The 15,410-nt window shown below is 34.4% G+C and overlaps 1 protein-coding gene across 3 annotated transcripts in view; it reads right to left on the bottom strand.

Moving 5' to 3' along the window:
* Positions 1-15,410, bottom strand: part of VSTM2A (V-set and transmembrane domain containing 2A) — a 50,687-nt gene that overhangs the window by 27,269 nt on the left and 8,008 nt on the right. The gene's annotated exons all lie outside the window — the stretch shown is intronic.

Raw genomic sequence — 15,410 nt, forward strand, 5'->3', positions numbered from 1 at the left:
GCATGATCAATAGATTTTACATCTGAGTTGTATATTTGAAAAGTATTAATGTTATTGATAGTTACAGGCATCAGTTCTACAACAAAGTAATAATGGTGTTATAAGCAGTCCATGATTATGATGGACTTATAATAAATAGTTATTAAAAAAAATCTATTGATCATGTATAAGCCATTTTTGTAAAGAATTTATTATTAAACAGGATGATGGATTTCATTGCAGCCCCAAAAAGCACATTTGTCTTCTCATCAAGAATATACACAATGAAAGCAAAAAAGACAGGAAAGTGTTCATTTTTTAAAGTTTGCAGATTTTTATCAATAGCACAGTTTCTTTGTATCTGCTAACTTTGCTTATAAGTGTAGCAAAAAGTATTTCTGTTCTTATCTTTAGTAAACTTTTCCCTTTCAAAAATAGGGATTAAACTAAATTCCAGATTTTAGATGAACACTGCTTACTTCAGTGAATACATCATGTGAGAAGTTGCATCCATAGTGGTTGCCATAAAACACTTTTAGTCCTCTGTCACATACACAAAACCTTCTAAGTAATCTGTGATTTCAATTATCTGTGTGTGAACTGAATCTGTAAATGAATATTAGCTTTAAAATGGAAATATATCTCAAAGACATTACTGAGATTTTTCAAAGAAGTCCAAGGGAACTCCGAACTTAGTTCCTGCTGAAAGAAGACAGGAGTGGGAAGCCTACCTCTCTCTTGCCCATCTAACAATGCTACCTGCATTATTACTTGAGCAATATTCAAGTACACTGCAGTACTTTTCTGGGCTTCTCAAAACACTTGCTCTGTATTAGGAACAAGCAAACACACAAGCAAATTGGCTGTAACTTCTTTCTGGGGGTTGTTCTCACACAGGTAGTATCTACAAACTTGAACTCCAGGGTTGAGGTCAGTTTGGTTTCATTGCAGCATGGATTTGTTCTCTCTTTTACATAATGTGTAAAATTTGTAATTTGACAGATTTTTATAAATTTTCTTTCCCTAATGACATTAGCAGAACTCACTTAGATCATTTCCTGATGTATTCAATTTTCACTTGTTTTATTCCATTGAAATGAGGTTTTTTTGATTGAATTAGGGAAATACATGGCTCAAGACCGCCCTAAAGAGGTCTTTGGAGATACATTTCCTTTGCACAAAATATGTATAATGCACCTCAGAAGAATCTCTAGGGTATTTTTTAAAAGAGCTTTTTTAACAATTAATGGTGTTGCAATTTGAGAATTTGAAAGCTATAATGTGTGGAGAAGAAACAGTATGATATAAAATAAGTTTGACTTAAAAATATTTTCAGGAAAAAGGCTCTTTGATTTTTGGTGGGTTTTTTTTTCTCTTTTCAATATGACAATCTACAGATCCCCAAATTAGGGGGTAATATATAATACAAACCCACAATAACCTTTTAATTTGTAATGTTCAGTTTCTGCATAAATCATGGCCTCCCTCCAACTGCTCTACATGCATGTTCTTCTCTAAACAGCAAGTCTGATTTTCTTTATCTTGCAAGGGATTTAGGTTAGAGTACATGCAGTGAATGCAAGCTAAGGCAATTCTGAACAATTCTGAGAAAAAATTAGGGAAAATACAACTAAAACAATTTCAGCTTCAATGTGAGGAAAGAGGCTATTAAGTTTGTTGGAAAAAACTGTCCTCTGCAAGGTTTTGGGAACCAGTTAGTATATCCTAATCTGGTTTAATAATTTCCAAGATGCTGTCTAACCCAATTTACAATAAAATTGCAAATACAGTGACATATACAGATACAAGGTGTGATCTCACCTTTTCAGTGATGTTTTATGGAATAAAATTGAAGTTTAAGTATACTCAGGTTTCTTTTTTTCCCAGAGATGTGAAAAATAATTGGGTGGTTTTTTTTCATGAACCCAAGTATTTCTTTAGCTTTTGGAAGAGTGGAAGCTGCCATTGAAGAATAAGGACATAGTGGAAGTGAAAGTAGCTTTTTTAGACTTTTTTCATTTTTCTGTTCTGTCATACTTGCTCATATTTTATTTTTTTTTCTCTTCAAAAAAGATAAGTGAACAAAAATATTCAGAAATTTCCATTTTGACTTCAAATCTGAAAGTCATGGGGTGGTTAAATCAGAGACTCAGTTCCACCATTTTAGACTTATGTCAGAGGCAAGGTACACATCAAAATCCAAATTAAAATATCTTGAAAATTAAAATATCTTGAAAATTAAAATATCTTGAAAATTCAGAGTATCCAGATACAGATTTTTTTAATGCAGATGTGGTTTAAGTGTACTGTTCTGACCAAGACTTGAATCACTGGAACTGTAAGCATAGTAATATAAGTTAAACCCTGTCTATCTGGTAGGGGATTTGATAAATTGATTACTCATTACCTCTCCATTTCAAGCATTATTTTCTAATAACATAAGGACAGCTAAAAGAAATTTTATTGCAGGTCAACAACACTGGGTAAAACGGGACTGCAATTATGTAACCCTCAAAAACAGTAACTCAGAAGAAGCAGCATCATATAAAGTATGCCTATTTTATTTCTACATTATTAATTAAACTCTACTTGATGTGTGCATCAGACATTCTCAGAGTTTCACCTATCAGCCACTGGGATCCAGTTAAATTCTTCCTGTGAAATTTAAATACCTATTACTTGTCTTTTATTTCCTGCTACTAACACCCATCTGAAAGAGCAAATGTCCATGAAATACTTATCTTTCTCCTGTAAACAAATACCATACTGCCAAAGGCATGTGATTATGAGGTAAGTTTTTGTGCAACAACATGAAAGAGTAGTTCATGCCATTAAGGTGTTTGAAACTGTGTTTTATTCAAATTCATGGTTTTCTTAAATGTTATGAATACAGAGAAAAAAAATTGTGATAAATGGTTGTGACTTTAATGTTTAAAATAATAAAAACATCTCTGTCATAAATGCTGAAATGTACTTCATGGCTCACAGTGTATGAACCACACAAGTAAACATCAATTTTGTTCTCTTAATGAAAACGGTTTTAGAGCATCTAAGTATAAAATAAGGCTATCAGAAGTTATAAATTCTAGTAAACCCTAACTGATCAAAAAGGTAGTTACTCATTCCATGCTTGAATGACTACAGTCCCTGGCTTTCACTAAGATATTGATCAGGCAAAATTTGTGTAAAGATATGTGGGATTTTAGGAGACAAGCAGAGAAAAACAAATACTGGTTAAATAGTTTTGCCCGTTTATTTTCTCACAACTGGATGAAACACTGAATTGTAAACTAAGCAGCTGCCTCAGGCATTACAATTTTTGCATCTCCTATTTGTAGGAGTACCTCGCACAGTTAACCACCCTGGGTCTCAAGTAGTTTCCATCTGCGCTTTCTAAGATTTGGGATGTAATAGCCTCCTTCATTCTGAGCCTCAATACCTGTCAGAGCCTCTGAAAATTGTCTTCTTACAGTTGTGTATACAATGAATAGTGTATTCTCATATAAATAACAGAAGAAATCTGCATATTCAACAGCACTTCTTTACTATTTTATTAAACATACAAATTTAGTTAGGGTATCCTTGAGTTTCCTTTAATAGTAACCCACTGATCAATGCTTGAGCAGTGTCCTGGTTTTGTGCTGACCAGTAGAGGAGGAATACAGCCAGTCACACAAAAGTCCATCCCAGATTCTCAGTATGTATTACATTATATCAAAATATCCCAACATATATATGGGACTGTGCTGAATATGAGTTAATTTTACTGTATTACTGATTTCTGAAATCACAGAGGTGTAGAAATCTTGGAAATTGTGCTGATGTTTTCCATCTTTAAGTGCCTAGTCTACTGTTTTATAACAATTAGCTTTGCTTAATAGTGTTGAATTTTAAATAATCTTCTTGTCAGCCCCAGTTGAAAACACATGAAATCATAATTTTGGTTATATCCATGTAAAGTAAGTAAAAGTTCATGAGATACGTGCCTTAATTTTACTGGGGACATAAATGAGCTGTAAGATTTCTTGGAGGACATTTGCAGTATTATATACATAAAGATAAATAAAACTAAGTATGCTTGATTTTATTTGAAGTTTTATTTGAATATGTCTCACACAGGTTTTTAATAAATAGATTTTTTCTCTCTGGCCTATCAATTGCTATCATTCTTGTTCCTCTGAATTGCATAAATCATAGTTGTATATATCTCTCTTATGCTGCTAAGATATATATATTCGTCTTCCTCTTCAAAGGAGTGACTTCTCATGGGTGTTTTAAGGCTCAATCATCTGTGTTTGGTTTGGAGCAACTGAATGACAGAAGATGAGCACTAAGTATCATATTCAATGCAGATCCTTTTGCTTAGGATTTCCCTCCATCTTTATCCATTGACTGTAAAGTAATCAGCTTAAACTAGTGCGGATTGCTGTTGTGAGCAAATGAATTTGTCTTACACACCAGAGGGAAAAGTTCTGAATTTCTGTTTTTGTTTGTTTGTTTGTTTTGGGGCTTTGTTTGGTTTTGTTTTATTGTGGTTTTTTTGTTCGGTTTTGGGTTCTTGTGTTTTGTGTTTGGTTTTGTTGTGGTTTTATTTGTTTTGTGGTTTGTTTGTTTGTTTTGGTTGGTTGGTTGGTTTGGTTCTTCTGTGGGTTTTTTTGTGGCTTTTTTTTGTATTTTGGAAGTAAGTTGCTTCCAAATTGATTGAAGTTTAGAATAGGTTATGTCTTGAATTTCCCTGAAATCTACTCAGATTTTGTATTCGGTGTGTAGTGCAGTTCATCTGATGTCTGTTCGTTATCTGTCAGTCATGCCCAGAAGAGTAGATAAAGAAGAGGGATGGGATTCTGGATGAGGGGTTAATCCTCAGCTTTCTCTAGGTAAGGAGCCCAGGTGAACAGATGTGTTCAACCTTGTCATGGAGCAAAAAAAGTGACAACTTTCCAACTCCAAATAGAGGGGAGAATTCTGACAGAAACTTGAGCCACAATAAATCCTGAAGCTCTTTCTGCGCTAAGGCAGGCCACAACCTTTAAATTCCTGCCAGCTACACCTAAAGTCACATTCTAATGCAAACTTGAGATGGCAATACTTGGGAGAAGAAAAAACCCGAGGGGACTTCAAATATAGGTAGCATGTAGGAAAATGATACTTGCCTTCAGGCAGTGGTTCAGAACAAGCTATAGTAAATCTATAAAAGGACAACAGATAGCAGTATGAAAGGAGAAAAAAAAGAGAGAAAAATGGGACTTTGAATGACTTTTGTAATTCACAATGCCAAGATGGACAGAAGTAGAATTAAGTGTATACTGGTGTGAACAAATATGGCATTTTACATTCAGACCACTTTCTACATCAGTCCCTACAGAAACAACTAAATCTCAACATTCTTGTTCTTCTACTGAAACATACCTGAGAGTCATCATTCTCTTATTAATTCTTAAAAAAAATGTTCTTATTTGTATCTCTTTCTTTACCTCATGAGTAGAATCAGGCTTCCTAATTGGGCAATCATGCACTATGAATAAGATAAAAGAATCTCTAATGTCATTCTCAAAGATGAAAACGAGATCATTAAAATGATTCAACCCTGTCATCCTTTCACCTTGAACAGACAGGAGTGAGGGCAGAGATTCCTAAACATATAACTCAAATGGAAAGTTCATCAACATGTATAGATTTTCATACTGTTCTGATAAAAACAACCAAAAAGAACTGTTGAGTTTGAACATAGTTTTTCAGAAAGATGAACTGGATAGTGTACTTGACTTAATCTGTTTCTGGTGTAATTTTTTGTCTCTCTTATGTCCTTTATCCTGTAATGCACAATTTCCATTCTTGTCAGTGCATTTCCTTCTGTTTTCATATATAGCTTAGTTTAAATTCTGTTCATAAGTACTTCAATGCTAAATAATACTATACACATGATTAGGAAATCCTGATACAGTTGTACTGGCTTCATGAGTGTCATTCATTTTTGTAGCAGTTATCCTAAGTTTTGTTCAAATGCTTACGCTTCCTTCACAAACTTTTTTAGTCTGTTGTGGTCTGAAAGTGTGTCTAGGTATCTGGGCAGATTGTCCAACTGAAATTCAGCTTCTGAAATTTTAATTTCCTGAGCATTTTCATATGATATTCTCCAAAAAGAATTTAGAGTAGTAACATAGCAAGTAGTTAGATTCCTATTTGGTGAAATTAAGTGTTGTTGAATTGTCTGTGCAGGTGATATGTGGGGTAAGGCGTGTCAATGTCAGAATGAATTTTGAAGCTAAGGGACACAGCTTTCAACTTTAGAAGTCTATATTTCCTTCTAGCAGCCAGAAAAATTTTTGTGCTCAACTTCTTTAAATTTCACTCGATGAGTCAAACATATAGTGAGCTCTTGATGTCTCTGAACTGTTCAGGGTATGTAAAACTATGAGTACTTTCATCATTAAATTTTTACTATATTATGGAAGTTTTTTAACCTTGATACTCAAATTTCCCTGACTGACTTTCTTAGGACAGTGAGATTCTGCCTACTCGGGACTCACAGTCAGAAATGTCCAAGCATCAGCCATTTGTAGCACATATTCTAATTTTTTCCTTTCTTTAGTTGGTGTTTTTACCTTGTAAAGTTTTCAAATCTCTTCACCTGTATAAGTAATGCATTGACTTCAGCTGTTTCAGTGAGAGAGTACTTTTTGGAGAAAAGGTTGCTAAAAGAGGTGTTTGCAAATAGCTTGTGAAATACCAAAGTTAGCTATTTAAACAAAACTGAAAAGCAGTGCAGTATGCAGTGCCCATTGCAACAAGTTCAAAGCTGAGGGGGAGGGGTGCAAGCTCAAGCAAATGTAAGCCCCAAATTGGATGACTGGTATTGTTTCAGAACAACTGGCAGCATGCTTTTTGACTGCTCTTATCAGCACTAGGCACCTTTCTCTCTCATCCTATCTCTGAAAACCATGGACAAAACATGTCTTAACATTTTTTTTATGTGTGACAGAAAAAATAAAAACTGATGCATTTGTATTCATCTGTATGAAATGGTTGATTCTAGAGGAAATGCCATTTTTTCTGACTGTCCTGTGGTAACCTATCTTCATCCTATACTTGCATGTAGTTACGCCCTATCCTGAAGGAAAGTCGAATTTAGGCTGTTAACAAAAACTATTGAATTGACTCTTTTAGCAACTGGGTTCTGCTGTTGTAACTAAACATGACTCTAACACAAATTGCTCAGCATTTTAGTAATGTATATACATGTGTATATTTGATATATGCCACTTAGTAATCAAACTGTTAATGGAGCCATTTCTGAAAGAGACAACAAAAACAAGAGTTTTATTTGAAGAAAACTAAAATTGGACTTGTCTTTTTACTCCTTTGTTTTTTGCACCCTGTTAATTCCTTCATCTATTGGAAAGAAAATTTAAGTGGGTGATATTTAATATTACTCTGTCAACTTCAACAGCACCGTCACAAAAAAAAAAAATATAAAGAGGGTTATTATAACACAGATGGAGGGAAAAATTTAATCTTTTGTAAATATTTCAACATGTGATATTCAATCCCTTTTCTAATTTTTCACACCTGACACTTAGGCTCATATTTGACAAACAATCAAACTGATCTCCTTCTATTTATATCATTTATATAAGAGCTATTTTCATGGAACTCAGCTAAGCTCACACTGGCTGAGTCTGGTTTCTTCTGTCTGATTCCTAGATGGTAAGTGTTTTGAGGCAGGGACCGTTCCTTTGATCCTTTGTTTGCCTCGTGGATAATGCAGTTGTTATAGAGATTAGAACAATGGCTCTGACTAACAGAAGGTATCTCTGTCTAAGAGCTGTGACTCACAAGCTCTTAATGAGTTTAGCTGGAGCAGTTTAGGATGACAGTGCCTCCATCTCTCTGAGTCCCCCTCTTATGGAAATTAAAATGCCAGTAGTAGGAGTGATACAAACAAACCCCATGCCATCTCTTCATTTATCTCAATTTAACAGCTCTGTGTTTTATTTTATCAGCTGTCATTGAGGCTTATAAATTATGCATTTATGACAATATAGATGCTTGACACTGTGAACTGTGAAAGCTGAGGAGCAGACACCCATTTCTTTCTGCCATCCAGATTTGGGGCAATAACTTCTGATTGGAGCAACACAAATACTTGGGATGGCAACACATTAAATTGTAAGAGTTAAATCAGTGTTCACAAATCCAAAACCTTCACCGTTGCTATTACTGTGTTACAAATAAAATTTTAAAAAAAAGGGTATCGTACCTATAATCACAGTACACCAGTTTGAAAATGGTGTATTGTGAGAATGAAGCTTAAGTATTTGTGCCAAATACTGTATTAATTCTGTCTTATTCACGTTCCAGATTATTGAAGTTTTCTGCTTTTATTTCAGATTTTTTCAACTTTTCTCATTACAGTTCTGAGATGTGGGATCAATCATAATATTATTCATCGATATTCAAAGTCTCTTCAGGTAAAAGACGGTCCCTGATTAGCAGATATTGTATGTGTGAATTGAGTTCAAAATAAGTAACTGACCTGTTATTTTGGTAGTATTTCAGACAGGCACAATCCTATGTAGTCATATTATCTAACAGTATTATTCTAGTAAAAGTCTTTGCACTATCTGAATGTATGGCTCTCTGTGACACCTACTGCCTAGTTCTTGCCTTCATGATTGATTTGTTATTGCTCCTTGACAAAAAAATCTTGACTTTTGAACCCTTTTTTTTTTTTTTTAATCCCAGTTACACAGAATGAACTGGAGATGGATACATCATCTTCTGTAGTCTTGTACAAGTCACTTTTATAATCCTTATAGCTCTGTCTCTGTGATTTGATGGCCAAAATTCGCAGTCAGTATCACAGGCAACAACAACAGCTGAGATAATAATGGCAGTAGAAACAGGACTGGTAGCAGAACTAGCATTCAGATTTACTCTTTGTATTTCTCTTGGCTGATGAACACAGAGATTGAATGTTTGAAGCACTGCAAATGTGGCTGTGCACCTAACTTGCAGCAGCTTTGTTCCATGATGGTAGCATTTGACAGTAGATGGGGGAACAAACTTCAGTGAGGTGGATCTGACCCACAGACAGACAGGATAGCAAGTTGCTCTGCCAAATACTCTGATTGCAACTTCCTTATGATAGGATAAAATGGAGAGTTTGGAGCAGAGTCTTCTCAAGGTTGACAGAAACATCATTATGTGCTCTTCAAATGCCATCCAGCTTTGTAATCAACAAAGAAGGATTAATTGATTATTATTGTAGCTATAAAGACAGTAATGTGTCTGGAATATCTTTGCAGCTTTTGAATTAATCAAATGTAAACTCCCTGTCCAGAGAACAAGAAAATATTGAAAGTGCTGAGCTTTCTATCTAGTCTGACCTAAGGCTGCAAAGAGAAGCACTAGAAAAAGGTTAATCAAAGTTGAAGAAAAAACACAAAAAAACCCTGAAGCAACAAAACCTACCACGAAGAATGACCTTTCCCCCTGAATCTGAATAAGATGAAAACAACAGTTTTCAGATGTTTACCTTCCCTTCATTCTATTCCCAGAAACCTTCACTGTTTTAAACATCTTCAGGTGATACATGCTGGGCAAAGCTTAGATTTTTCTTATAATTGACTCTATAAGTAGAAGATAATTCATCTTCATTGAGCCAGATTTTTTGCTATTGTAGATGAATGATGTCTTTTAAACTTCAGCGGAGTTGCATCCCTTCCAGTCAGCAGACGATTGAACCCATTCATTTTCATTGTATGTGATGCAAAGGATTTTCATAATGAAGTAGGATGCCATAGATGGGAAACTTCCTGTTTCTCATCTGAAGTGAAAATATCCTCTGCTTTGCTGTATATCTGTCAAGTAACAAATGGGTTGTGTTCTGAAGCAAGGAAATCCCATCAGTTATTTCAAGAGCAGGCCCTGTCACATAAGCTGCAATCTCTGATGACCCAGTGCAAGCTGTCTGATTGTGAAGCAATGAAAAGCAATTTGAGTGAACTGACAAACAAATCATACACAGCTTCTCCCCCTCCCCCATTTTCTCTCATCTTTCTTTATTTTCTTCTCTTTGTTTACTGCATGTGTGGGCAATCTTTCTAATGGTTATTTACCAAATAAAGTTATATCAGGTATGTAGAGAAGAATTACCGTGATTCTGCTACTAAGAGAACTCCTGTGGGGGTCTCCTATCAAATCTTTGTATATGAATGTTTGTTCTAAAGGTGAGGTTAGTCTGAAAGGTTCATTTTTACACAGCTAAAAGAAGGAAGAGATATGATTAAGTGCACATGTAGCAATGATGGACAGTGAAACACACTGGTAATGTTACTAAAAGAATAGGAAAGATCTCAGTATACATGTGCATATATAAATTACATTGTAGATGAAGAAAAGACAAAATTAGTTTCTTAGATTTTGTACATTTAGTTTCCTCTGTGTCTGTTCTCACTGTTTATTGATTGGCATCATAGGACACAAAAGTGCAGCATCCAAACACCATCACTTTTACAGAAATGCAAGTTACAGTGGAACTGTCACATATTTAATGACAAATTCCATTATTATCTCAAGAAATCTCAAAGACCTATTTTCTCTTGTGATTTATTATTATTGCTTAATTATGGGCATAACTAAGGTTGAAAATAATATCTCAGATTTCACAGAGGCTATGTATAAAACTAAGTATACCCAAGTACTCAGTCTGGTATGGGCATGTGGGATTGAACAACCGTTCAAACTTGTAGAGCAAGATAAATGAACACATACTGGTTGGTGAGTGATTTCTTTCCTTAGTTCCTGAACCTGTATTTTTATAAAAGGAATAACAATTGATAGTAGTGTAGTATTTGTGATTGGCAATGGCAGTGAGGGATGGTTACAAAAAGTAGATATCATTTTGCTTGTGACAGGAGTTAGAACTGCAGATAAACTGAGAAGTTTGTTTGTTACTGGGTTTAGATGAACTAAGCACTAGGAATGGGAGCTAAAGTATTTGTATGCATTTTGTTTGATCAGTAAGTACGCAAAGATAAGAAATTAGGATGTGGGGCTTTTGAAAGAAACATAAAGCATTAGTGAGTTTATTCTGTATTGGAAGATCTGGCCCAAAAAAAAAAAAAAAAAAAAAAAAAGAGGAGGTTAGCTGCTATATAGACCTTGCATTGCCAACTAAGTTATTTGGAGAAGATTAGCACTTCTCAAAAGATACTCACAGTTCCAAGGTCAACAGCCAATTACTTATTAAGGCTACATCAATTAACATGGTTTGAATAAATGGAACAGCTTCTTTTCAGGAAGAGGGAATCAAAGTGTAAATTTCAAGTAGAAGAAGAGATTGCAGTGTATACAGGTTTAAAATGGGATAGTTATTGCATCATCTTCTTGCATGAATTTCTGAGAACAGCTGAATAACAACAAAACTGGCACTTGGCTTTTGCTTTAATCAAATCTTAAGAAAACAGAGACTTGGCTTTTTGCTGTGCCACAATCGCAGTAATGGTTAGTGCCTCCCAACCTTATGGATACTCACAGTTTCTAAAAGAGTAACTGTGAAAGCCAAAGACTCTCTTAGTGAAGAAAACAGTAGTGTTGGCTGTCACCTTGGTGGAGGCTAGAGCAGACATTTTGTTCCTTTGCTTTAAGAGGAGATGGAATGTAAATCAATAAGAAAAAAAACAATGCAGAAGTTGGTTTATATCCCAGAAGATTCCAAATTAGACATACATTTTTTGCTTAAAAGAGATTGATAATAAAAGATTCCTAGATTCTGTAGATAAAAATGGAGACAGAAAGGCATGTCCACAGTTTATGAAACATGTTTTAATCCTCTTCTTTTGCATTCGTGCCTGATGATCAGCTTCTCAGTGTGATTTATGATGCCAAGAATCCAGACCATTCTGTCTCAGGTAATGACAACCTCCTTTGATTTCCTTTTCAAGTCACTCACTGCAACTCTGCTATCATCACAGGAAGTGTTGTCATGCAGTTAGGTTAATAGTTGAACTTATGTAAGCAGTCAGAAAATGAGCCTTATTGTCACTTCTTCATTTATAGCTGTTCCCTTTTGAGATCTCTGAGACTGATCTTCTTGAATCTGAAAAGCAACTAATGGCTTTGGGTGCTTTAACAGAGTATTGGCAGAACAGGAAGAGTTTGGCAGATATACACATTCCCAGCACAAAAATTCTTCAGCCCTTTTTGTTGCCATAAATATTGAGTCACTTGAATGCAGGCAGCAAAGTTTGTCTAGATTTGTATCCATGAAAAAGTGACATTTGGTGCAGCCTGGAGATTATTTAGCTTCCTTTCACCTGAATTCATTTTAGCTCTTGGACTCCATTTAATTGCAGTATTGTTTAGAGTTACAAGGATTTGTCATAACTCTGTGCTTTGGATTAAGATAGGTTGTTATGAGTTATGCAGGAAAAAAAAGTCTGTCACTCCACCTACATAGGACATTTTCTGGATATATGCAATTAACCTGTCGAATTACTCAGATTCCTGTTAAGCTGTGATGGGTTACTTCATTTGCTGCAGTCCATAAATATGAAATGAAAGGGTCAAGGTGTGTTAGCTTTGACTTTTGCTTTCCTGACTTTTTTGACTTTGAGGTAGTTATTGAGAACTTTTTAGTATATTATATGAAGACTGTCTGTGGGAGTGTCTGTTCTCATTAGCTATTTCATCCTATACTGAATGTCCATTACAATAACAATAATAAATATCTTTTTTTTTACATTGGTATAGTGTTTTTCAGAGCAGTGCAAAATACTGAATGAACCTCATGCCATTTTAATTTGTCAATCCTGGCTATTTAGCTCCCTCAGAGTTATCACAAATATTTTACTTTTACATAAAGAAGAATAGCAAAAATATCTATTCAGTTGGAAAATGCTGATGTTTTAAAATGGTAGTGACTGTAAACTGCTTTTCTAGAGCTACATATTAAATATCTATTGTTAAGAAATAAATGATATTCTGCAGTGCGATTCAGGATAGAATAAGTCAAGTAGAGTGCTATCTAACTTTCAAAAAATAAATTTTGGGGACAAAATAATAATATAGTCATAGTAAATTTTTCATATATTAGTAGCTGAACTCTTCAGAAATGACTGAATACAAAATTCCCAATAATTTCAGAGTGTCATGTTTCCCATTGCTGTAAATGTATTTTACAATAATCTGTGAGCATGGCAGTAAAATCTTTTGCTTGCCAATAACTATGCACCAGCTCCCCAGTGTTGGAGAATATTTGATACAATTGCCTACGGTTACTAATACTTCTCCTTTCAAATGGTATTATTCAACATTAACAAACACATCATAATCAACCTGTATATCCTTCAAAACATGTAGTTGATAATGATACATTTGTACTCAAACATGTTTGTATGTTCTAGGCTGGATGGATACGTTGCTTACATATAACGTAATCACACAGCAGTCTTATGCATGCATATATATAGTTAGTATGATGATGAAGAAGGGAAGAGTTTCTCATTTGATTAAATAAGGAGATTGTGTTGATTGTGCATCATGAAAAGAAGACTAATAATGTCTATGACCACTTCTTTTTGCCTTTTTGAGGTCTCACAACTGACATCTCCCTTTCCTCAGCTGAAATTGCTCCTCAAAGTTACATGGAGCTAGACCCTCTCACTGCCTTGTGTTCCCATGGGTATTTCTGTTAGTGAAGAATGACTATAAAATGGAGTGAAAATCCAAATCTCACCATGGCTGGAAAAGTGAGGCCAAGATTTTCTCAAGTAAAAGAAAATAATTCTTGGTTCTCATGAGCTAAACTGATGTTCATCAAAAATATCACCAACAATTAGTGTAGTAAGCGACTAATTAATTGAAATTAAACTTAATAGTGATTTTTGGTACAATCTATTTCTTTAGGAGATAAGCCACACCTCTGATGAATGCAGAGTTTGCCTGTGCTTTTTCATTAAAAATTAATTTATACAATAAATGATATTTTTATTGGTTTAATTTTTAAATTATTTATGATTGTGATTGTCTGCACTTGATCTGCAGTAATCTTTGCTCAAGTAGAAAAGAAGATATTAGTTTTCTTATTGTTTTTTCCTTTTTACAGGGACCTTTCCATGTACTAATCTATTAGCTCTCAAATTGCTAATGTCCTGCAATCAGTCAAGATATTGCTTAGACTAAAGACGTAAACAATACTATAGGTTCAATTATATATCCAGAATGATTTAGTGGATTAGCTGTTTCTTTGCACACTTTGGCTGCAATTCAGTGTGGCCTGTTGTTATTTATTTCATAAACCTCCAATTCTTTTAATTAATTTCACATAGAACTGAATAGAAATCAGAGTTTTCAGTTTATGGGGAAGTCTGCTGCTTTGAAATGTGTGAGTCCAATGGAAAATAAGCAGTATATAAATTTGTCTGAAAGCAAAGCAATGGTAGAATGATTGTTTAATATAAACTGAAATATTTGTTTTCTTTTAACAGCTAAGCTGTTTTTTGGAAGAGCTAAAAAATGAAAGTGGTTCAATTTCAGGGAAGGAGAACTGATTACAACTTTTAAACAAGTTTAAAAATGTGTACAGAGATAAAATAGTGGTAGCACATACACCAGCTCTTCTAGGAGCAATAACAATTTTCATATGAATAATCATATTGTTCCAATTTGTAATGAAATGTATTTTCCTTATAAAAAAGTTTTTCTAATAGTATGCCTGTAAGATGAAAGTGATTTCACAGCAGATGTGCTATGAAATTTATTGCATTCACAGTTTTTGATTTAATAACACACTAGCAGAAAAATGATGTATCAGAGTTAATTAGGTTATGTTCCATTATATATTTTAAGGTAGATTGTGATTTCCTGCCTTACATTGGACCCTCAGTGTAAATAGAAGCAACCCACAAACCCATTAACTTACACAGTTTGTTTTCCAGAGGATATCTGATCATTTTGAATGTCTCAATTTTTTATCCTGTCCATCTATATATTGCCATTGTATAGTGCTGCACCTCCTGTATAGTCATAAACCTTTGCATAACTGTGAGTTTTACTGTATCAATGTAGAAAATGAAGACTCATATTGATTATAGGTTATTTATACAGTGCTGAACAAAATCCCCCAACCAAAAGGTGTAGTACATTAATTTCTACATGATAGACAATGGTAGCATTGCCATTTTAACTCTTGATTCAGAGCCAATGGTCAAGCACTTGAAGACAGCAAAAACACATCTTCTGACAAACCCATGGTCTTCCTAAATCCTACACAACAGAGAAACTATTTGCTGTATCTAAGGTTTGCTTAGATTTAGAAGTCAAGTTCCTTATGAAAATAGGATTGATACTAAAAGTAAATTAGTTTCACCAAATGTTGGAGATATAAAAAATAGGTGACTGGTGCAAAATAACTTAGGAAGAAACAC

This window comes from Myiozetetes cayanensis, unplaced genomic scaffold, assembly GCF_022539395.1.
Source record: "Myiozetetes cayanensis isolate MyiCay16 unplaced genomic scaffold, myiCay2020 scf1, whole genome shotgun sequence".
Classification (NCBI taxonomy): domain Eukaryota; kingdom Metazoa; phylum Chordata; class Aves; order Passeriformes; family Tyrannidae; genus Myiozetetes; species Myiozetetes cayanensis.